Source organism: Pinus tabuliformis, chromosome 9, assembly GCF_031772625.1.
Source record: "Pinus tabuliformis cultivar Carrire ecotype Pingquan chromosome 9, CPIR1, whole genome shotgun sequence".
Classification (NCBI taxonomy): Eukaryota; Viridiplantae; Streptophyta; class Pinopsida; order Pinales; family Pinaceae; genus Pinus; species Pinus tabuliformis.
The window spans coordinates 1,538,870,052-1,538,895,101 of record NC_142307.1 but is presented as its reverse complement, the minus strand read 5'-3'; the positions used below and the strand labels follow the sequence as shown (position 1 = coordinate 1,538,895,101).

The 25,050-nt window shown below is 32.8% G+C and overlaps 1 protein-coding gene across 1 annotated transcript in view; it reads right to left on the bottom strand.

Annotated features, from left to right (window-relative positions):
* Nucleotides 1-25,050, bottom strand: part of LOC149154488 (uncharacterized) — a 47,519-nt gene that overhangs the window by 18,056 nt on the left and 4,413 nt on the right. The gene's annotated exons all lie outside the window — the stretch shown is intronic.

The window sequence follows — 25,050 nt, the reverse complement described above, 5'->3', positions numbered from 1 at the left end:
TTGTATTAATTATTAACTTTGTGAATATGTTCCTTTTTAAAATATGATTGTGAAAGTGGATGCACCAAAGACAACATTAAAGCTTACATTATTAATATAGAATTGTTATTATTAGTTTTTATGGGAATTGTGATTATTAGGCTTTACCATTATATTGAGTTTATTGTTGCCCTGTCGTCTTTCTTTTCTTTTCAAGAACAAGTGGAAGTGGGGACCTCGGTCTCTACCATGGAGAAAGACACCATTTTTCCTAGTTGCACAAAAAAGGATAATTCCATGAGGTACGCTCACCATCACTAACTAATTTGCATTGCTTTTTAAATATTTAGAAATAATTTCATGAGGTAGGCTTACCATCACTAAATAATCTGCATTGTATTGGTTTTTAAACATTTAAGGATAAGTTTATGAGGTAAGCTCGTCATCACTAAATAACTTACATTGATTTAATAGGTATATAGTAGTAGTTTGTAATTTTCTTTATTATATATTTTGGGAATTTTGTTTATTTATAATATTTTTAGTTTTAATGAATTTGTATTTATAAGAAGGATACTCTGTATTGATTTTTAAATATTTACAAATACTTTTATGAGATAGAATTATCATTAGTAAATAATTTGCATTAATTTTTAAATAGGTATATAGTAGTATTTTGTAATTTTCTTTATTATATATTTTGGTAATTTTGTTTATTTATAATATTTTTAGTTTTAATGAATTTTTATTATTTATAAGAAGGATACTCTGTATTGATTTTTAAATATTTAGGGATAATTCTATGAGGTAGATTTATCATCACTAAATAATCTGTATTAATTATTAACTTTGTGAATATGTTCCTTTTTTAAATATGATTGTGAAAGTGGATGCACCAAAGACAGCATTAAAGCTTACATTATTAATATAGAATTGTTATTATTAGTTTTTATGGGAATTGTGATTATTAGGCTTTACCATTATATTGAGTTTATTGTTGCCTTGTCGTCTTTCTTTTCTTTTCAAGAACAAGTGGAAGTGGGGACATCGGTCTCTACCATGGAGAAAGACACCATTTTTCCTAGTTGCACAAAAAAGGATATCTCACCATCACTAACTAATTTGCATTGCTTTTTAAATATTTAGAAATAATTTCATGAGGTAGACTTACCATCACTAAATAATCTGCATTATATTGGTTTTTAAACATTTAAGGATAAGTTTATGAGGTAAGCTCGTCATCACTAAATAATTTACATTGATTTAATAGGTATATAGTAGTAGTTTGTAATTTTCTTTATTATATATTTTGGGAATTTTCTTTATTTATAATATTTTTAGTTTTAATGAATTTGTATTTATAAGAAGGATACTTTGTATTGATTTTTAAATATTTACAAATACTTTTATGAGATAGAATTATCATTAGTAAATAATTTGCATTAATTTTTAAATAGGTATATAGTAGTATTTTGTAATTTTCTTTATTATATATTTTGGTAATTTTGTTTATTTATAATATTTTTAGTTTTAATGAATTTTTATTATTTATAAGAAGGATACTCTGTATTGATTTTTAAATATTTAGGGATAATTCTATGAGGTAGATTTATCATCACTAAATAATTTGTATTAATTATTAACTTTGTGAATATGTTCCTTTTTTAAATATGATTGTGAAAGTGGATGCACCAAAGACAACATTAAAGCTTACATTATTAATATAGAATTGTTATTATTAGTTTTTATGGGAATTGTGATTATTAGGCTTTACCATTATATTGAGTTTATTGTTGCTTGTCGTCTTTCTTTTCTTTTCAAGAACAAGTGGAAGTGGGGACATCGGTCTCTACCATGGAGAAAGACACCATTTTTCCTAGTTGCACAAAAAAGGATAATTCCATGAGGTAGGCTTACCATCACTAACTAATTTGCATTGCTTTTTAAATATTTAGAAATAATTTCATGGGGTAGGCTTACCATCACTAAATAATCTGCATTCTGCATTGTATTGGTTTTTAAACATTTAAGGATAAATTTATGAGATAAGCTCATCATCACTAAATAATTTACATTGATTTAATAGGTATATAGTAGTAGTTTGTAATTTTCTTTATTATATATTTTGAGAATTTTGTTTATTTATAATATTTTTAGTTTTAATGAATTTGTATTTATAAGAAGGATACTCTGTATTGATTTTTAAATATTTACAAATACTTTTATGAGATAGAATTATCATTAGTAAATAATTTGCATTAATTTTTAAATAGGTATATAGTAGTATTTTGTAATTTTCTTTATTATATATTTTGGTAATTTTGTTTATTTATAATATTTTTAGTTTTAATGAATTTTTATTATTTATAAGAAGGATACTCTGTATTGATTTTTAAATATTTAGGGATAATTCTATGAAGTAGATTTATCATCACTAAATAATTTATATTAATTTTTAAATAGGTATATAGTAGTAGTTTGTAATTTTCTTTATTATATGTTTTGGGAATTTTGCTTATTTATAATATTTTTAGTTTTAATGAATTTTTATTTATAAGAAGGATACTCTATTGATTTTTAAATATTTAGGGATAATTCTATGAGGTAGACTTATCATCACTAAATAATTTGCATTAATTTTTAAATAGGTATATAGTAGTAGTTTGTAATTTTCTTTATTATATATTTTGGGAATTTTGTTTATTTATAATATTTTTAGTTTTAATGAATTTTTATTTAGAAGAAGGATACTTTGTATTTATTTTTAAATATTTATGGATAATTCTATGAGGTTGACTCATCATCACTAAATAATTTGCATTAATTTTTAAATAGGTATATAGTAGTAGTTTGTAATTTTCTTTATTATATATTTTGGGAATTTTGTTTATTTATAATATTTTAGTTTTAATGATTTTTTATCTATAAAAAAATACTTTGTATTGATTTTTAAATATTTAGGATAATTCTATGAGGTAGGCTCATCATCATTAAATAATTTGCATTGATTTTTAAATAGGTATATAGTAGTAGTTTGTAATTTTCTTTATTATATATTTTGGGAATTTTGTCTATTTATAATATTTTTAGTTCTAATGAATTTTTATCTATAAGAAAGGAGGAGTAATGACATATGAGTTAGCAATTATATTTAGATAATGATGCATAATAATAAAGTAAATAAAAATAAGGTTTTGGAATAGGTGACAATAGAGATGGACTTAATAAAGATGAAAGAGGGGTGGGGTGCATGAACAAATCCATTGTAGAAATTTTGAATAATTTAACACATATTCAACAGAGATTATCCTGATCATACAATTATAAGCGGAACATGTATAATACATAATCTCCTCCACGTTGATCATCAATTTACAGAAGCAGAAACATTCACAGGCGCACATAGAAGCATCAATCAAACTCATAAACACAGTATGTATCCCGGGGAAAGCATCTCGCTAAAAACCCCAACTATCTGTATATTATAGTGATTGAATCATGTAACAATACAAAGTACAATGCTTATCACAAGCAATCCAGTACCAGCACCACCTGTTACACACAATACAGCTCATATCTGATCTCCAAATCTATTCCACTGCTTTCCTGCCTCTCCAGCTCAATACCTGCTCAAGAACTGATGAGAATGGCTTCCCAAACTCGTATTTCACCTCAAAATAATCACTCACACTTTGTTGGACGTGAGCAAAGGCTACAATACTGGGCAAATACATGAGCAAACTCATTGGCATCCTCAATCCCTTGATTGTGCAAGATCTGGTGCACAACTATAGTCACAACTGATAGCAATCTGATTCTCTACCACCTGTCCCTGTTGAACTGAACATGCACTGACATGCAACTGAGTTAACTGATGTATTCTATAGTTGCATTATGAGTTAATAACTTGTGAATTAATTAATAACTAATTCACCCAACTCATCTCTAGTCTATTGATCAGTTAGACTAAATACAACTAGTTTAACAAAGCTAAACTGAACACAACTCCATCAACTGCACAATCAACTCCACCAAACTCAACTGATTGAGTTCTAACTGAAGTCATGCATGCAACAACTCAACTGACTCATAAGAAAAGCATATTTCCTTCTGACAGCTGCATGTGCCACCTATGTAGCTCAAACTGAAGTGCTCCAAGAGAATAAGATCAAGTTTATAGTCCAAATATTATTATGAGACAATAATATTTGACTTTTCTATTTTTGACAGCCAGTCTAAAAATAGACTTTGATCACTCACACTGTGATCACTCACACTTTGATAAAAAATAGAAGTCCATCTATTTTTCCCAACTTGACCAATCATCCATAAACAACAACCTGCAATCCATAAAAATAGACATAGTCTAAAAATAGACTTGCGCCAAAAATAGCCTGCGGGCCCACTTAGTGAAGGCGACTCTTTTCACTAAGCTCCATCATCTTGTTGCACTCTCAACAAGCATTTCTTGTTGCACACTTTTTTACATCCATTAGAGAGCATCACCTCTAACAAGTAAAGTTTGGAAAAAGAACAAGCTCACGGATAGACTAAAAAATAAGTGCTTAATGACAACTAGAGAAAAGTTTGACTATGAAATCACTATTATTGATATTGGCAATTATATTCAATATATGAAAGATGTCATGAATCAATAGGAAAATTCATGGGCTTTTGGCCCCTGGAAAAGTGTTGATGTGGTGGGTGAAGACTCAATGGAAGCCAAAAGGCCAAATCAATATCAAAGTCAACTCCAAAGGTTTTTTACTATTATCTTTGCATGCATAGAGGAAAAAAATGTGTTTCAAGGGGCCCCTTATTTCTTCATCTCAACAAACCTTCACATGAGATATTGGTCTCAAAGGTTCATCTCATAAAAGAATTATTTCATAGAGGCATCTATCTAGATCAAAATGTACTCACCCATAACACCCCTTGTCTTAATCTAACTCACACATTGTAATTAATTACGTTAATGGCTTACGTGGATGTGTCAAAGTGAAAAGGTCAAAAGACCTGTAACAATTATATTTATATTTTGAATGTAAAATTCCAAATAATTAATGAAGAGATGGAGCTTGGTGCAAACCCTAAGAAGCCATGAGAGAGGGAAGCCAACAAGGGGGGTTATGGTAGAAAACCTGACTATTGAAATTAATCTCTACCAATTAATTATTTTGCTAATCTAAATATTCATAAAACCCAAGATTACCAATTTCCCAAGAAAACAATTAATGGGAAGGATGTGGTAGTTGAACTACTAGCTTCCACAATTATGGAAGTAGTTGGGTTTGTACCCAACTATCTCATCCAAGGGATGGGAAAGTACATCCACAGACTTCTAGGGTTTGATTAGAATCTTTTGACCTGAGCACTAACACAATATTGTGAGAAGAGAGGAAATCCACAAGGATTGGGGGACAAGCTATTCCATATTTTTGGGGAAAAGAAAAACATGAAAGGATAGTAGGGACACTCTCTAGGAGACAATTTACAAACACCCACGAAGAGGTGTGTTGAGAGCTGAGAGAAAATTCTCATGTCCAGAGTGATTTTCACTTATGTGTAGGGGAATAAGGACATTCTCACATGTACAAAGATTAGAGAACAAGGATGTTCTCATGTGCAACAAGGTTAGATTTCACATGAAATGATTTGAGAACCATGTAACACCCTCCTCCCACATTTACCTAGGTTAACCGGTCCGTTGGGGTAAACATGTGACGAGAGGCTGCTATGATCTGATTCAACTCCCCATGTACAATTAAGGAAGTGGAACCGACAAAACAGAACCAACCTGACCTTCTACGCATGCTACAGAACCTCAAGGAGCCAACCAACCTTTCTAGGTGACCAACCCCTGAGGCAACTTAACATCTTACTAACCTAGAGCCTTAGTCGCTCCCGTGACATGGGAATGCATCCGGCTGGGACCCTCTAGTTGCTCTCACATCATGGGCATGCAAGCAACTGGGGTCTTTTTTAGCTACTTCTGAGCCTACGACCCCAGAATCTGTGCCACTTTTTCAGGGCTAGGACTCAAGCCACTACCCATAACTCCATGAACCCTTCAGGAATGAAAAGTAACATCGAAATAGTGATACAAATGTAGATACTTGAACAAATACTTGAATGGACCCCTACTATCCATGATAAAAATTTCGTTAAACATGTCACAAATATGAAATCTATAGGTCATAACAACATATCTGAGCAGAGGGGTCTCATAGTTATTTGAGAATCACTAAGAAGCATTGGTGCTTCGTCACATTAGCTGCATTATCATCTATTAGGTCATATATTCATTATTCATTCATTTACAAATCAAAACATGATGAGAGCCATACATCATCATTGTCATAAAACATACTCATAACCAACATATAAAAAACAAAAATAATAAGGATACAACAACCATAAATTCCAAATATAAACCAATACATTTACACATGAAATACCATGGAAAAGAAACTCTGATTAATGAATGCAAAAGCCAACTAGGGTTGGGACTTCGACGAACCACTCGAACATATATTGTTTGAACCAAATATTTCTTTCAGCGAATCACCCCCATGCCATATTACAAGCATGAATGTGGGACTCATAACCAAAAAAATCAACCAGGGTTTCCCGAGGCTATACCACCCCTATCATCAATAGAACCAGGCTTTACCGCAATCCACACTAGATCACTAGGCCCTAAAGAAGCATGGATGCCACCGGATTTATCCACCTACACCGTGAGGAATTTGCCTGCCTCCTAGTCTCTAGGATTTACCGCAATCCACACCGGATCACTAGGCCCTAACCGAGACTCCAGTCTTAGAGCTTTACCGCATATCCCATCCCGGGATTCCTAGGCCCAATCGAGACTCCACCCTCTAGGATTTACCATATGTCCCATCTCGGGATTCCTAGGCTTGATGGAGAGCACCCACCTTTAGTATTTACCGTATATCCCGCTATTCGCCGGTCGAGGATTCCTAAGCCCACTGAGGCAACACAAAATTTGGCTTTACCGCAACCCACAGTCTGGTTCAGGGGTCATTAGGCCATGTGTTCTTTCTTTCAGAGACCACCTCATTCATTTTCCCATCCATATGGAAATCCAACTCAACCAAAAACATGAGAACCCATCGCACCATGACTATCCAGAAATGGCAAGGCAAGGCTGAAGAACACTGTCACACCTAGAAAAACCCATGTCAATGACAACAAGAGAGCCAAGAACACACATGCATAACCATGCATGCCAAAACTAGCAAGGAAATCACACATGCGAATCGATAACTACAAATATTCTCACTGTAGCTGCTTGATCCTACTCTTCTTTGCTTGATCCTTGCTTTCCTTTACCTTCTTGCTCTTCTTGATCCAATGCCGAAGTGCTCCAAGAAAAATCTAAGTGTCCGAGAGTGAGAGAGAGAATGGAGAGAGAGTTTGGAAATTGAACTGACAAAAGGTAAAACTGGAAAAAGGTTACAAACTAAACATCAGAAGCCTTTTTATTGACGGGGCCTCTATTTTCTTCAATTTTCCATTATTTTCCTTCATTTTCCTCTTCACATGCAACTTGTGACCTTTCACCTTCCTTTTCTCCTAATTTCCATTATTTTCATAAATACATTGCTAATTAATGCCTCACGCCTTTCCAAATCCTTTGCCGTTGCCTTTTCCAATTTCCTTTAGCCATAATAACTGAAATGAACAACCAGACTAGGATGTTTTTCCCAACATTCAACATGGAATAAGTGTCCCATAACTGTGGTTATTATTTTTCCTTTATTAACTTTATTTACATGGAATTTTCACCAGGGTTGTTACAAACCATCCCTGATTAGAAAAAGAGAGCCGAAAGATTGTTAGTGGATGGTAGAATTATGAGGGATACTAAGATCTGATCTTGATATGAGAAAAATAAGTTACATGTTCCCAGCCCAAGTTGTAAGTAGAGTGATCTGCATGGTGTTTTTTTAGCAAGTCAAAGAAGCACTAAGAGGATGAGCATTGAGGAACTAATGAGAGTAGTGAAAGAAGATCTCATGTGTTGAATAAGTCAGCTAAGAAACCACCCAAAGATATGTGTAGCCTCTGGTCTTAAATGGGTTGAGGGAGCTTACTGAGGTTGGATGTTGAAGTTCATCATTCCACCTGAATTTGACTGTGTGTGTGTGTGTGAGAGAGAGAGAGAGAGAGAGAGAGAGTTCCCTCAAGGCTTCATAGCCTAATTTGAGGGTTTCTAGCTACAAGGATAGAGAATACAATTGAACCTATGGTTGGGTGAAAAATAGATCACCCCTCGTCAGTTGTAGTCCACTATGTATTATACTCATATAAGTGCCTTTGTATTACATTGTTAATTTATTTACTTATAATGAAAAATGATGTCCATGCTTGTGGACATGTAATATTTTCCCACTAAATTTATACCTTGGTTTATATGATGCATGTTCATGGTAAGAGTACATGAATTTTGGTTGTGATGGCTAAGAAATATTTATGTGTTTTTTTGCTAAAATCAAATTTGTTCTCGTGAAACTTAAGTATGAGTGTGTGTATAATTGGAATGGCTATTGTGAACATGGAACTCATAAGAAAATAGAACATCCTTGACTGTCTTTACGTATGGTTGCAATAGACATTTTCAAAGAAAACCTATGGTTTTAATAGGCATTTGCAAAGAAAATCTATGGTTGAAGAGATAGAGCATAATTTCCCCTTAGCCTATTAGGACAACCATGGAGGTTGGTTTACAGAGAAACACCTTTAGAAGACCTTAGATATAAAGGTTGGGTTTGCACCAGCCTTAGGCAAAGAACCCTCAATATGTAACTAAGGATTGCTATCGAGATAATTAATAAATATGATTTTGGGATGAAAAGAGCATGTGATCATAACCCTGGTGCTAGACTACAACAATAAGACTCGTAGGAAGGAATCTTCATAGAAAATCTAATGTTAAAGGTTAGAAAGTTCACTAATGAACTCTTGAATTGGTGAAATCTATTGAAATACTTGATTGGGATATGTATGGCCTTTATAATAAGTGTGAATGCTAAGAAACTTTGTTGGGTTAACTATGTGGATGAGCAACTGAAGTGCATCCTTATTTTAGAATAATAAGACTAGGAAGTCTTCTTATATTTATGCCTCAAGGGGGGATATGGAGGATGTCTTGGTTTGGGACTAATAATAAGCATGACCTATGGATAATTGAAAATCCTAAGAGCTACCTTGAGTTGTTAACTCTTTATAAGCATTAAGTGCAAAGTTGTATTCGGTTGAAGGAACCCATAACAAAGTTAATATCTTGAGAAATGAAGGCCTTAAGTTTGGAGACTCTAATCCTCATTGTAATGGACTTGAATTATGAAGTTATAAGATTCAAATGGGAAAGAGGATCTCATTCAATTGGGCCAAAACTGGGGATTTGGAATTAGGACCTCATTTTGACCTCATTGGGAAGATGCCTGGTTGATAGTAGTGATTTGGAAGCCTATGGATGCCTTTATAAGTTGATGATGATTTCTTAATCCTCAAAAAATACATAGGAAAGTGTCTGGCCCTTGCCAAATTGGATTCAACCAATGGAGAAGCCTTAAATTTTAATTCAATAAGTGCTAGTAAACTGGTTTTATTGGGCCTTGAAGTTTAGCTAGATCCCTTGGTTTTATGGCAGTGAGGACCAGAAAGTGGACTTTGTGAATAGGAGAAAGGGGTTGACTTGGATGTTCAAGATACAAATATATGGGCATCCAACTTTCATTGTGTGAACACCCATAGAAGGAGAGATCAAGATGCTCAATATCTTGATATGTGGGCATCCAGGGTTACATTTTAATGGTGCAAAAAAATAAATAAAAAAAATTTGGATGTTAGATGTTCTAGATGGGTGGAACCCCATAATGTTGGAACCTGGTGTAGGGGAACCTTGAAATCATAGTTGTGCAACTTATCCATGATTCAATACTTTCTAAAAAGCAAGAGTTGAACCAAAAAATATAAACTTAGATCCAAATGATGATTAGAAAAAACATGTGGTGATTACATGGAACTCATGTAATATGAACCTTAGTCTATGTAGGAAGTAAGGGGTCTAACATGTCATGCTAACGTGGCCGAATGACTCAACATGTTGACATGGAATGATGATGTGGCATGTTGGCAGTACGAAAATATGACATGGATGGTTGAGGTGCATCTTGAAAAGTGATATGAATTTGAGATTTCAGCTGCAACCTTCCAAATATATGAGTTTTTGGAAACATCCAAATAAAAAATGTCCCAAATATATGGGATTTGGATTTCCAAATAAATGGATTTTTTGGAAACATCTGGATGGTGGATGTCCCAAATATCTAGGGTTCCTGAGATATTCAGGATCTTAGTTTCCAAACTTAATGGACTTTTGGAAATAGCTGGATAGTAAATGTTTTAGATATTTGGGAATATGGATATCTAGATAATGGACTTGTTGACTGAAGTGCCTCACCAAGATCCAAATTTTGGATGATCTGGACATTTGTGAATCTATAATATTTTAAAATAATCACAAGGGAAAAAATCTATATTTGGATATGCCATTGCAGCAGGAGTTTTTGGCTTGTGGACATGGTGTAGTGTGGTGGTGACGCATGGGAATAGGACTAGAACATGTCACCTGTACAATTGCTAACATAGCAAAAAAATGGTAAATCTTCAAAAGGCCATAAATTTGCACTTGGAGCTCAGCATGAGATAAATTTATATCTCTAGATATCTCTCGATGAGGAGAGGGCCTTAGAAAAAAGGTTTGCAATGGTTAAAAGAAGAAGTGATTGGTTGACTACACTTCTTTAATGTGACCTACGAGGTCAGGTCTAGATACTTGTATCTTGATTGAGGCACAAAGGGACTAGGTATGTTATAAAGTGGTATCGAAACTATGATTTAAACACCAGGCATGGAGGGCCAAAGATATACCATAGAGATGAATTTGGAGCAAGATAGAGAGCTTGCTAGTTATGTTTGGTAGCAATAATACTACCTGAAATTGACTTTGGACAAGGGGTTATGTTGATTACATTGGAGAAATTGTTTAATATAAAGAGTGCTCTTTGAGAAAAGAGAGTCTTGTTTGAAGAAGGTGCATTAAAGAAGGTTGTTTTAAAGAGTATGGAATCTTGTCAATGATGTTGATCTGGAAATAAGCTATGTATACTTAAAGATTAAAAGTGAAGTGAATGTGCTTTCATGCATGTTGGATGCATATGGATATGTATATGTTTGTCGTTTTGGATGACTTGGTTTAAGTTAACGCTAGGGCGAATTTCAAAAATGAATGGTGTGGTAGTAACCATACCTGAGTATCCTTGAAAGGATTTCATACTTGGTTGGATAATATGGTTGTTATGATGAAAATTCCCCTTAGGATGGGTAGTATAATAAATGAAAACTGAGGACTAAATGGCTTAAGTTGTTATGCCGGGGATGAGAGAAATCCTTGCATTGCATGTGCAACTGGAGAGGCCTTGGTTCTAGTTCTAGGATAGGTGTCTTGGATGGAAATGCATTGTACCTTGGACCTTGAATTGAATGAATGTGGATAATGAAAGGAATGTGTATTTCTATTGGTTGAATGTGTGAGATAAGATGCATGGATCAATTGAGCTGATAGGAAAGAATGGAAACTGCTTGGTTTTCCTCAGTGGGAGGCCATATGGTGCATGGTGCTCATGGATGCAAGTGTGCAAGGAAAATTCTTTGGGAAAAGAGAGTCATAATGATGGAAACATATGTTTGAGGATTATGGTACGAGTAAGCGAAGAAGTTTACCCCTAGAAATTAGATTTGTTTAAAATATGGATGAAAGAATCACGTGTGAGGTAATACATGACTATGCATGTGTGTGAGCATATGAGGTTACACAGAGCATACCTAAAGGTACCCTTGAGTACCTTGCATAATGCATGGTAAATGGTTTGGATGATGACATGAGTATGGAGTAGGAGGTAAGCCCATTTCCAACAAGGTCAAATTGAGGTATGTTGAACATATATAACGATATATGTTTGATGGAGATGAGGATCTCCATGGATAAAGTTTCCAAAAAAACTCACTTGGAAATTAAGTGAGGTTGTCATGTATTTCAAATTTCCTCACATAAGAGGAAATACCATTGGTATGTGTGCCAATGTGGTTTTTGAAGGGAGCAATGGTAATAATTTTGAAGATGCATTGATCTTCAAGAGAAAAGCCTGTGACGGGATTGTGGGAATTACTGTTTGAAATATAATGGGAGGATAATAGGGATAGGTTGGTGTTTTTCTTAATATATGAAAAAGAACCTGAGGTACTGATGTGAAATGGGTTCTCTCATGGGTGCAATAACCACACATAAATGATGGTAAGCACCAACTTAGTAAGTGTTGATCATGTATGGGAAGATGCCTTGATATTGTTGAAAGAAAAGGTAAGCCTCTCAAAGTTAAGTTGAAATTTATAACCTGGTGGTGAGGTTTTAAAGGTTGATGTATAACCACAAACAAATAAGAATACCTATTGCTATTATCATTGAGGAAAAAAATAAATGTAAAGTTGATTGAATCTTGTATGAAGTGCAAGAATTGCATAGAGATGAGTGTAAAGGCTATTTGGGAAAGTGCTATTTAGATTGAGTGGTCTGGTAATGTTGTATCAGACTGAGTGCAACCAGTTAGGTTTCATGAAAAGATGGTGCCTTGGGTACATTGTGGAAATACTTTTTCAGGATAGACAAGGTTATGCAAAGGGTAAAAGCAATGGATGCTTGAATGAAGGCAATTGTGCCTAAAATTATACCAAAAAGAAAAATATAATGGTATAATATATGTTAATACAACTTGTAAACATAGGAGTGCAAGGGGGAGGGACCCCTAGCTGTTACAAGAGATAAATTGGGTTATCGAGCCTATTGAAAAATACAAAGAAATTTTAATAAAAGTTGTTGCATATAATTGATATGTTAAAATTATGGATGAACTTGTAAATTTTCCCTCATCAAGTCAAATGTAGAGTGCATCAAAAAGAAAATTTGGATAAATAAATCAGTTAAGGAGGGCTTGACTGGGCTAATGTAAATAGTTGGATTGTGGAGTCCTCAAGTTTTGTAAAAATATCAAGAAAACGGGGTTCCCCGTGAAATTACTTCTTGTATTATATGTTAGGCCTTTGTTTAAAATGAAAAAGACTAAATTGTGAATAGCTAAGCTTGAGAATTCCCAATTGATTGTTGATGCATGAAAGTACCATTAAAAAGGCTTTAAAACGAATGAATGTAAATAGAATGATTTGGTTGTTGATTTACAAGTGCTATAGCACGTATTTTATTTAATTGACTGAATAACAACTAATGTACGATGAAATTGTGCATCAAGAAAATATGGATACTGTTCTTAGGAATTTGGTATTAAAAACCCCTTATTGCAAATGGGATTTGAGCCAATGGAAGTGCCTTTAGCCATTGAAGAGAATATTGAGGATAACGAGAAGAGAATGATTGTTAAGAAAGTTAAGGAAAGAGTCATGTGAACTCCTTGAAGACCATCAACTGAGTATAAATGGCGATAGCGACCATGTAGGTATGTAAATTAGCCATGCTACAACAAAAGATAAGGTGAAGGAATTGAGTAAGAATTCCACCAGGATGAGCTTATATATATCTTTTGATATGTTTTTACTTAGGTGAATGTATTGCATTGATACTTCACCTAATCTATGGTTAAGTCAGGAAGCTTCCAACTCACAAGATTTAGTAAAATCCTAGTACTGTGTGCATGCGATAACCCATCATGATGGACAATAGTTAACAAAAGAAAGGAGTGATGCACTCATTTGAATACAATTTTTTGTTTGATAATGCATTGAGGGGAATGTATGGATATTTGTAATGGAATGAAGCGAATGCAAATTTTGCATTGCACACATGAGGCCATGGGTATTAACACCAAAAGGATCCAAATATAAAGAAAATGATTTTATCAACTAATGATAAGTGTTCTAAAATGATTGTACGCTTGAATACTTGATTTCCCATGGTTAATGTGAATAGCCAAGGATATGGATATTGCTAAGAGTGCTAGTAAGGTACATGAATATAAATTATTAATATCCTTAGCGACTATGAATAACCATGGAGTGGTTGACATGTGAATACATGTTTGTCATGAACTAACTGAATGGATTATGACAAAGGCAAGAGTATATTGATATGAACACCATTTTCAAATTTGGTAATGCATATGCTTGGTGCATTAAATGCATGCATGCTTGTGTGGGATAAGCATTAATGTGATTGAGTGTCATGAAAGCAATGGTTATATTTTGAAAAGTTGTTGATTTCCAAAGTGAGTGGTCTGAATCCCTTACCCCACAAAAAGTAAAGTGGGAAAGTTGATTTCTAATAATTTCCAAACAAGAATCTTAGTTGGGAGAGAGTAAATGTGTAACTCTAAGCTTTGAGTTAATGTTGGTTCATTGAAATAAAATAACAAATTGCGTTATGATTTACCTAGAATATATATATATATATATATATAATGTTTCTTTCAATTGGTATGGAATGGAACTAAAATCACTGAATGAGAGACTATGTGATGACCTTGGAATCAAATTTAATGGCTACTATAATGTTATGTTTAAATAATTTTATGCATGGGAAATTAACATTGTTTGGTTGAGTGAAAATGCAAATTTCAGGAAGAATGCCTTGGTTATGTCATGGAAAGTAACCCCATGATGAAAGTTGGGAATTATATGCATGTGATACAGGTGAGTTGATGCACTACAATGAAAAGATCTTTTAGCAGAGGTTTTTAGTGTTATAAAATTAGCAAAAATCATCAAAAAAACATCCACTAAACATCCATTTGTGATAGTAGATGTTTTAGTTCAGATCATAACATAACTTCATCACAACTGTAAAAATTTGGGCGACCGAAGGTTTTAGCGGATGGTTTTTTTTATTTTTATTTTTATTTTTTTATTTTTTATTTTTATGGTGCGCTTCATTGAACAACTAGCATCGATGCACTACATATATAAATGCATCGAGCTGCATACATAACTAAAATAACTGAGGTGTTGAATGCAAAGAACATTGGTGCATAATATATATTGCATGGGTGCTAATACATTAAAAAGGCCCAGGGTGTTCTTGTAAGGAACGACACTAGGGAATGTAAAAAATGATTGCAGTCTCGGTGCTTTTGTTTAAACTTGCAGCACCGATGTGTATTGTTTATATAAAAACATCGGTGCATTATTTATATAAAAATACTGGTGTTGTTAGTTTTTATAATGCACTGGGGTTGGAAATAATATTTTGTAGGACTAGGGTGTTAGTTCTATGAAAGCACTGGTGTGTTAAGAATTACAATGCACCGGGGCGTTAATTGCAAACAATACCGGTGCTTGAAGAAATAAACGCCCCAGTGCTATTGTTCTTCGAAAAGCACTGGTCATGCAAAAAGATGCCGTCACGGTGCTTTTATATATTATAATGCACTGGTGCATTTTTATGTTATGGACACACTGATTTTTTGTATGAGGTTTTCCCTTTTTTTGGAAACATCAACCTGTGATAGTGCAATTATTGTAATTTTTTAAATCCGTTATTCATCGAAAAATCAACATATTATTATAAAATTATTCATATAAATTGAAATTTGATTAGAGAATTTGTATATGATGTTTGGATTAATTTGTTATATTATCATATTTCACATCTCTTCATTATAATATTTAATCATCCATATATTTAATCAATGGTGTAACATTTCATAGTGATATTGGATAACAAAATAGAATAAATTAAAATGTATTTTATTATATATCAATACGAGGCTCTTTGTTATACAAAATGGGATTATTATTGGTAACCCCTTGTCTTTCAATTGAGACACTATGTCCATTACATTAAACAAAATGTCTGATTTTCATAGACAATTATTTCAAAAAATACAACAGGTTGCATTGATATCCAAATAGATCATCATTCTTTGCTGGAACTACATTAGTGCTCAAGCTACTTCCATGACTTGGGTTATTTGGATGAATGTTTTGTTCATTGCATCAATTTTTTTCGTGTTCTTAATCTTTTTTCCTCTGCAAACATAAAAATAAAGTGTAATGAGTGTATCTACATTGGTGAGAATAATGAAAATTGAAATAAATAATATATATCAATGTAAATCGAATAATGTACCATATCAATAAGTGACTCATGCACATGGTTTCAAAACCAAGTCTCATGCCTTGTTGCAACAAGTCTTTTGTTGGTGTAGTTTCATACATTGTTTCCTGCATGTTTTAAACCCCATTATAAATCATAGATTTAATATAAATGATTTTTTTGTTTTATTAATTATAAACTCAGAGAAGTAAAACAACATAGATACTTACAAATTCCACAATTAATTTTTGATATGTCAACATATACTCACAATCCATATTTAACCCAACATCAATCAATTCTTTTGATGACTCTTCTTTGTATGTTAGCACGTATTTGAAGACATTCAAGGATGGTTGTTATAAAACAACTTAAAATATACAAAAATGAAACCTTGAGTTGTTATAAGGAAATATTAACAATTACTCACAAACTTTGAAATCAACCCTTTTCTTCCTTGTCGTCTTGTTTTATGTGCTGAATGAGTTCCATTTTGTTTTCTTTTCTGCAAGAACATACTTGAAAATCAATATTTAATGCTAAATTATTTTTTATATGTACAAATTCAATCATGAGTACTTACATTTGAAGCACGTTATTGTTGAGATGACTCCTATGATGCAATTATGTCCATTTCTTTGATCATCTCCTCGTACATGTTTTTGGACATTCCTACTGGCATGTTTCGCATATCAACTCGTTAATCATTTGGGATTTTCATAATCTTCCGGAAAAATGAATAAACTATTTTATATTGATATATGACAACTAAATATAACAAAATTGCTATTAGTAAATGAATGGTTTGTATTAATATATACATATAATTATAGAAAATAATTTTTAATTAGGAATATTACCTTTTGAATGATTCTTTTTTGTTGTTGTATGTTTTTGCTATTGCAAGTTTGACATGTCTCATTGACCATTGCTCTAGAAACACTTCCTGTAGTTTAGATATAATTTTGTTCTTAGAATCATTGGATTGATTTTTGTATTGTAAGTGGAAAGTACGTCTATATGTTTGTTCCACTAGATCCCTCATAGTTTTGTAAAAAAATTCCCCACTTTCATTAACCTCTAGCACCACTCCATATGAGCTAAAGACCAATTCATCGTCATTTACATGTTCTATAATTTTTCTTTTCTTAGAACAACATTGATATTTTCCTTCGTTGTTTCTCCTTGTAGAACATTAAACATGTATGAATTGTTTGAAACATGTTATCTAATATTCTTAAGTATATTATTAATGAAAATTCATAAAAAAAACTCATATTGAATAGTATTTTTTCATTCACTTGATTCATCCTTCTGCAATTTTTCTATCAGGCTTTTACGCTCTTCTGCACTTAGATTAGAAATAATCTTATCGACCTTCTTCATTTTGTGGCTTTGCATGACACACACTAACCAATACATATTAGTTAAACTTAAATATAGTTCAAATATATTAATTTTGTAAAGAATTTACAAAGAACTTGCCTTCTCTGTTTTTTTCGATGTGCTATCATTGTGTCGACCAATATTTTTGCTATTGACACCTTCTACGACATTTTTAATCAATATACAACCTGTACCATTTAATACAGAATCCATTAAATATATTTTATAAATAAATTAAATAATTTTGAGCGAAAAAGAGCTTTGGTAACCGGTGCATTTATCCCATTAAACGCACCAAGCATTTAATTGTTCAACACCACTGAGGAAAATTATTATTTTTAAATAATTTTAAATTATGACGATGTGATTTGTAATGCTAAACACACCACAATGATTTAGCGATGCTATTTGGAAGAGGCGCGCTGATGCGTTATATTACACTAGGAGCAACGATGAACAAATTAGACAAAACCGACAATGTTATAATATATCGGTGCATTGTATTACACATGGCGCACCAATGTGTTATATTACATAGGGCGCACAGTGGAACATATATTCGTTTTAAAAAAAACCAATAGGGCCGATAGTTTTTGGATCTAATTCAATAAGTGATTCCCCTACTTTACATGTCAAACACCCTATATATAGTAAGTACACAAACCCATTAAATCTAAAATGCCTAAAATGAAAAACCCTAATTGTGAAGTGGTAGAGGAAGTTAAACCCTAAGGTGAAATTTTGTAGGAAGAAGCAAGGGTTTAAGGTAAGTATTGATTAATTTCTTTTTGAATTTTAATTAAATTTAAATAGGAACAGAGATCGTAAAAAAAATTACTAGTAAAATCTATAGTAATTTTTTTATTATACAAGGTTTTAATTTTTTTTTTGAATTGTGAATAAATCTAACAGAAATTGTAAAAAAATTTAACAGTAAAATTTAAATTTTTTTCTATCCAGGGTTTTGAGTGAATCACCATACCTTTCAAATTCTGATATTTCTGTGGTTCCAAAATATTTTTTTGCTCCACAATACTCCCAATATGTCTCTCTTGCAAATGTTCTCTCTTTTAATTAAACCCTAATTGAAATTGTGAAATTTTTTATTAGTAAAATAAACAATATTTTTATTATTATTATGCAGGGTTTTGAGTGAATCACCATACCTTTCAGCTTCTGATCTTCTGAATAGTTCTGCTGCTCCAAAGTATTCTGCTGCTGCACAATGCTCTTGGTATGTCTCTATTGCAAATCACTCCCTTGAAATTTTTGGTAAAATAATGAAATAGTGAATAAATTTTTACTATTTGAAAGAATAAATGAAATTGGATTTCAAAAAATCAATTGCCGTTTGTTTTTGAATTTTAGAAAAAGAAAAGAAAAGAATTGTGTGTGTGTGTTTTTTTTAATTTATCTGAACATCGGTGCATTCGATATTCAAATGCACCGGTATGTTTATAAGAAAAGCACACCGACATTTTCAGGGTGCCAAATTTTTTAAATGAATCAACATGATACATTTTATTTATTTATTTTTTATTTTTTCAAAATCTTGAAATGATGCGATTAAATTTTTTAAGGCAATGATGTGTTTTTATTTAAAAGCATCAGTGCTCTAATTGTTATAAGAGCACCGAGTTGGTTGAATTCATTTTTATTTTCTAAAATCCGTGAACATGTGCGTACCGATGTTGTTGTTTTTTTTTTGAAACATATCGGCACGTTTTTGTACAAGAGCACCGATATATATATTGTTTTTTTTTGTTGTTTATTTTGTTTTGCTTTTTGTTTTTTTTTTTGCAGAATGCCAAAAACTAGTGTGGGTATTATTTGAATGCCCGCATCGGTGCGCTTTGTTTTGATAAGTGCATTGGTTAGGTTTAAAAGCTATCTGAAATTTTATTTTCACATAAAATGGCATGTTAATCTCAAATTATCCTTCAGGACACATCCACGTGAATTACAATAGTTCATAGTATACATTTTCCGCTTAAAGTCGCCTTACTCTTGAAAAAAGGTTTGAAAACTATATTGAAATTCAAATTGTGGTTATATGGTTCTCGAGATTAATTTTAGATATGCACACAAAATTTTATTTCTATTTTTTCTCAAATTCAAGGACAAAATCTTAGTAATATCAAATGGCCAATTATTCAAATTCTAGGTCGTTCCATATTCCTGATCAAAGTCCTTCACAGAGATCTCCCTTTCCATCTCCAGTAAGTTCAAAATTTATTTATATTTCAATTATCTATTTTTTTTAATCCCCATGTCAATTTGACTAAAAATGTATCCAAATTTGCAGGATCCTGATTCATAATCGAGTTCAAATGCAGAAAATATTATTCCATTTCAAAAACGCCGGGAGCTCTTATCAAGAGTAGCATATCACAAGCAATTGGTAGATGAAAATGGAAAACCTCTTCACCTTGCCAATTGGAACATGGCATCTTCCAGCTGCAATCCTGGATCAACGATGGTAATAATTGTTTGGTATAATGTAATTTCAACAAACCAATTGCATTGACATGCTTACTAATATCATTGATATTGTACTAATGACGTTCAATATTTTTTGAAATTAGGATTCTAGTGATGATGAGCGACCCACCTACCATCTTTTAGTGCACCCCACTACAATGTCAACTCGAGAGAAGGTTGCATTAAGAGAAAGAATCAGAGAGGAAACATACAAATAATGGTTGAATCAACCACCTATTCAATTCTCACTATGTCCAGATTCACCAATTAGGAATGACTACAGCAATAGTAGTTCTTCATCACAAGTTGGCAATGGATCCAATCAAATAAAGGTTGGTATGGATGATTATTTATAGGATACGATTTCCATGGAGGAAATGTTGTTAGATGCATTCCAGAACAATGAGTTAGGGGATGATGCTCATATCACTGATACCTTATTCGAAAGCCTGAAATATGCTTCCACCACCCCTCTCTTTGGACTTGGTGGCAAGTCAAAGTCTACTCAGTTGGGGACAACAATGTCGCTGTACAACTTGAAAGCAAAGTTTGGCATGTTGAATGCATGTTTCTTAGCAATATTGAGGTAATTCGACTGCATGATCAATCAAGTCCCTTATATTTTGAGAAATCTTGTCACAAAATCAACATTAAAAATGGTCAATTTTACGAACGTTAAATATTAACATTGTACAATTGTATTCCCCACCAACTACAGGTTATTCAAAGATAAGGTTCTTCCGAGTGATAATGTCTTGTCGGGTAGTTGCAAAGAGATAAAGTAGTTATTGAAAATGTTGGGTGTTAAGCACATATCATATCATGCATGTCCGAATGATTGTATTCTATATAGAGGAGAATATGCAGACAATGAGGTGTGTCCTAAATGTGGGCATGACAGGTATCGTAATTAAAAAAATGGGCAAATCACTTGGTCCTCATAAGATATTGAGGCACATGCATATAATCCCAAGGATTCAAAGACTCTTTCATTGTAAAGAATTAACTATGTCACAGGGATGGCATGTCTCACACATAAGTGAGTAAGGAGTTATGCTAATCCCAACGAATTCAATAGCCATGAAGCATATAGAGGATACATGGCCTGAAAAATTCAAGGATGAAATATGAAGTCTACGACTCAACATAGCCATGGATTGTGTCAACCTATATTCCATCCAAAACACCAACTATTCTGTTTGGCCTATAGTAGTGATAAAAAACAATATCCCCCCATGGTTGTCCGTGAAGAATGAACATCTTATGTTTGTTCTCATAGTCCTTGGTAGAAGATAAGTGAAGAATATGGATGTATACTTACAACCATTAGTAGATGGATTGAAGGAATTATTGGAAAGGATACATGTGTACGATGTATCAAGACCCATCGCAACAAATGGGAGTTTTACGTTGTATGGCATATGTGCTTACACCATACATGATTATCTAAGCTTAGGAGTTTTCTCTGGTAACTTACATTTTTTTATTTGTTTATAAACATAACAATATTGTTTCACATATTAATTTAATTTGTTGTAATTATTTTGATCTTCATGGTTGCTAACGTGTTGTCTTGTATATAATAATTTCGTAGGTATTGTAACAAAAGGGTATCATGGATGTAAATGTTTTGGACCTTCTCTTAAGGCTAGGTGGTCCAACCACCTACAAAAGCTAGTGTATGGCTGCTCCAGGTTATTGCTCCCAAAAGGAGCACCCTTACAGAAGAGAAACATCCGCTTTCAGTGGTAAACCAAAGAGAATCCAAAGGCCTGCAATAATGACACCAACTAAATGGCTTAGAGCATATGAGAGAGAGAAGGAGAAAGAGTATGCAGAAATGTTCAATTCAAATGGGGAGCGTATGTTTGATGATCTAGAATTATTCAACACCTATGTTGAGAAATTTTCCATTGGGATGAAAAGGAAATCTATGTTTTATGAGCTCCTATATTGGGAGCATCTTAAGATTTCCCACTTACTAAATCCCATGCATATATTTAAAATGTTTCATCTTCTTTATGGAGGCACATATCATTGAAATAAAGTGACATATTTTCTATTAGGAGAGATATTATTTCTTCAAAAACTAAAAAGAAACATTGGCCAAGACAAGAAACTAGAGGAGAGGCTAGTCCCTCTTGGTCTTTCAAAGAAGGAGATGTCCCACGGATTTTAAAGAAAGATGATTTTTCTTTGGCAAAGGAAGTTATAATGAGTGTGAAGGTGCCTTATTTATATGGGTCTTCACTACGGTGATACTTCACTATGGAATACAATTTTTTGGGGTTGAAATCGCATGACCATTTAAACCTTCTAAGAGTATGTATGTCAAAAACATGATTTTTTAATATCAATTTTATTTTTTATGTAATGGGATATTTTATAATTAATTTTTGCATATTGTACTATTTACTATGTAGTGTCATTATCCTTTGCTTGTGCGTGGGTGTGTGAATCATGACTTCCCCCAAGACCTACGACGTGCCATGTCTAAATTATCTGCATTGGTAAGTTGGATCACATCAAAATATATTCATATAACTAGCATTCCATGATGGCATAAAGAGAGAATTGATATTGTTTGTATGTTTGAGAAGGAATTGCTGACGAGTTTCATGGATTTGCAAGTTCATATTCTAATTCACCTAGTATATGAAGCTGAATTAGTTGGGGTGGTTTATTGTCATTGGATGTTCTTCTTAGAGAGGTACATGAAGAAATTGAAAGGTTTTGTTCAACAAAGGGAAAAACCTGAGGGGTCTATGACATATGTGTATATATTGTATGAGTCTTTCTATTATTCCAGTGAGTAAATCAAGAAGATTGACAACACACCAAGTGCGGCAATTTGGGACAACAAAAGGGATGAAGAAAAAAGAGAAGGGGAGCTTCTCGAAATTAATGGAAAGAGGTGCATGATAAAGACTAAGTGCAAGCCTATCATTTGTAAAATTTCTACACAATAACTATTCACACTGAACTTCATATTAATGTATATTTTAATCTCTCTCTCTCTCACACACACCCACACACACATATATGTTGGTTTGATTTCATCAGTGAATTTAGAAATTAAAGCCATTAACAAATTCATTCTTTACAATATGGAAGTGACACAACTGTGGGTCATATTGTATGAACAAAAGAGGAGGAAATGGGATAGTGACAGGAAATAATTCAAACGGTTGAATGGTAGAAGTGTGCCTTATCCTGATCATTTAAAAGAAAATATGCCAATGACATGCCCTAACATTTGGGTTGTTGATCAAATCAGAGAGAAATACAATGCATCTAGTCATTACTCGCATGTTGTAGAGGATGCACTAAACATAGGGATTGGGTGCAACAACTCGGTAATTGTAATCTCTTTCAGTACAATTTTAACTTCATACTGCACCTTTGAATTGTAACATATTTATATATTTTATATTTTTAATTATGTTCAGTTTATTAGACACATGACACCATGATTTTTTTTTTTGTTTGTTAAATTTGTTCCTAGCTATGTTGGCATATGGACATCATTTTCGCATGGAGGATGCCGATGCTGGATGCATGACATAAGACTGTGGAGTGGAAGTCGAGTTTGACCAATCTAGTCATGCTAGCCATCGCGATAAAAACCTAATGTAGGGGATGTTAGGTTACGATGGAAAGATACAAGAGATAATTCAAGTGGACTTCTCTTCGTTCCAATGTGTTATTTTTAGGTGCAAGTGGTGGAACACCTTTGATTGAAATAATGTAAAGGAATATCACGATAGTGGGTTGATATCTATCAACTCTAGAAAGATGTGGCATGAATCTAGGGAGACTTATGTTTTCCCAAAACACTGCAACCAAATGTTTTTTTATCTAGATGTCTTGGACATAGATTGGTGGAGAGTAGGAGGGATAAGGCCCTCTAAAGGTCTGAGGTTATAGGTTTGGCCCTATAAGGAGGTCAAGGCCATATAAGGAGGAGATGTCCCTACCCTATATCAGGGTATGAGGACAACCCTCGGAGGGAACACCCCTATTAGGAGGGTAAGAATGAATGCGTCTTATTTCGACCTTTTTCAGAGAGAGTCATCGGCGAATACAACCTAGTAGGATTCGTATTAAGATACGACCCTAGATCAAAACATATTTTTGAGAACAACATTTTTATCATGCAAAGTGAGGAAGATAATGAGGGTGATGACAATGGAGAGTGATATGTACTTGTGTTATTTCATCATTTATATTATTGTTGTATGTTTTTGTTTTCTTTATTTCACTAATTATATTGTTTTTTTATTCGTCTTGTTGGCATTTTATAATATAATTGGTAAGATTCACAAACGCTTTTACATGTTTTTTTGCAGTGGAATTTTTTTTACACTTAAAACTAAGTATTTCCAATTGTGTACAATATCTATGATAATAAGGATTCAAGGTCACAACCCTTCTCAAATAGGAAAATGAGAACAAAATAGTGAATTTAGAAACAACATTGAAGATTTAGTCTCGATTTAGATACTTATTGGTTTATTAATCAGTTCACATGTTTTTTCTTCTTGTTTAGTTCAAAATCAATATAAATAATCATGTAGTGATAACTCTATGAGGACTTTAACAATGAAAAATTTGTGTATTAATATGTAAGATTAAATTCTTGACATGAGAGGTAAAGTCATGTTTACTATATTTAAATTACAGTTCTTGCAACATTATGTAAACTAAAAGGAGGTCTTATGCATGTATAAAATGTTGATTACATTTTTTTATGGATCATAAGAGAAACAAATCCACTTACATGGATGCATGAGAGGTTTTATTTTTTTCTTCATGGATAATGGAACAATTTTGACTTTTATTTTCAATGGTAATTATAAATAAAAGTTGAATTAATAAATATTTTATGGCTAAGAATTAAATGATAAATAATGTGATGGTGATTAAGAGGCATTTGTTTGACTTTTAAATAGACTTGGTGATGCATTTTTCTTTCCTATTTAGAATATGTAAAATAAATATCTATTTTTATGTAT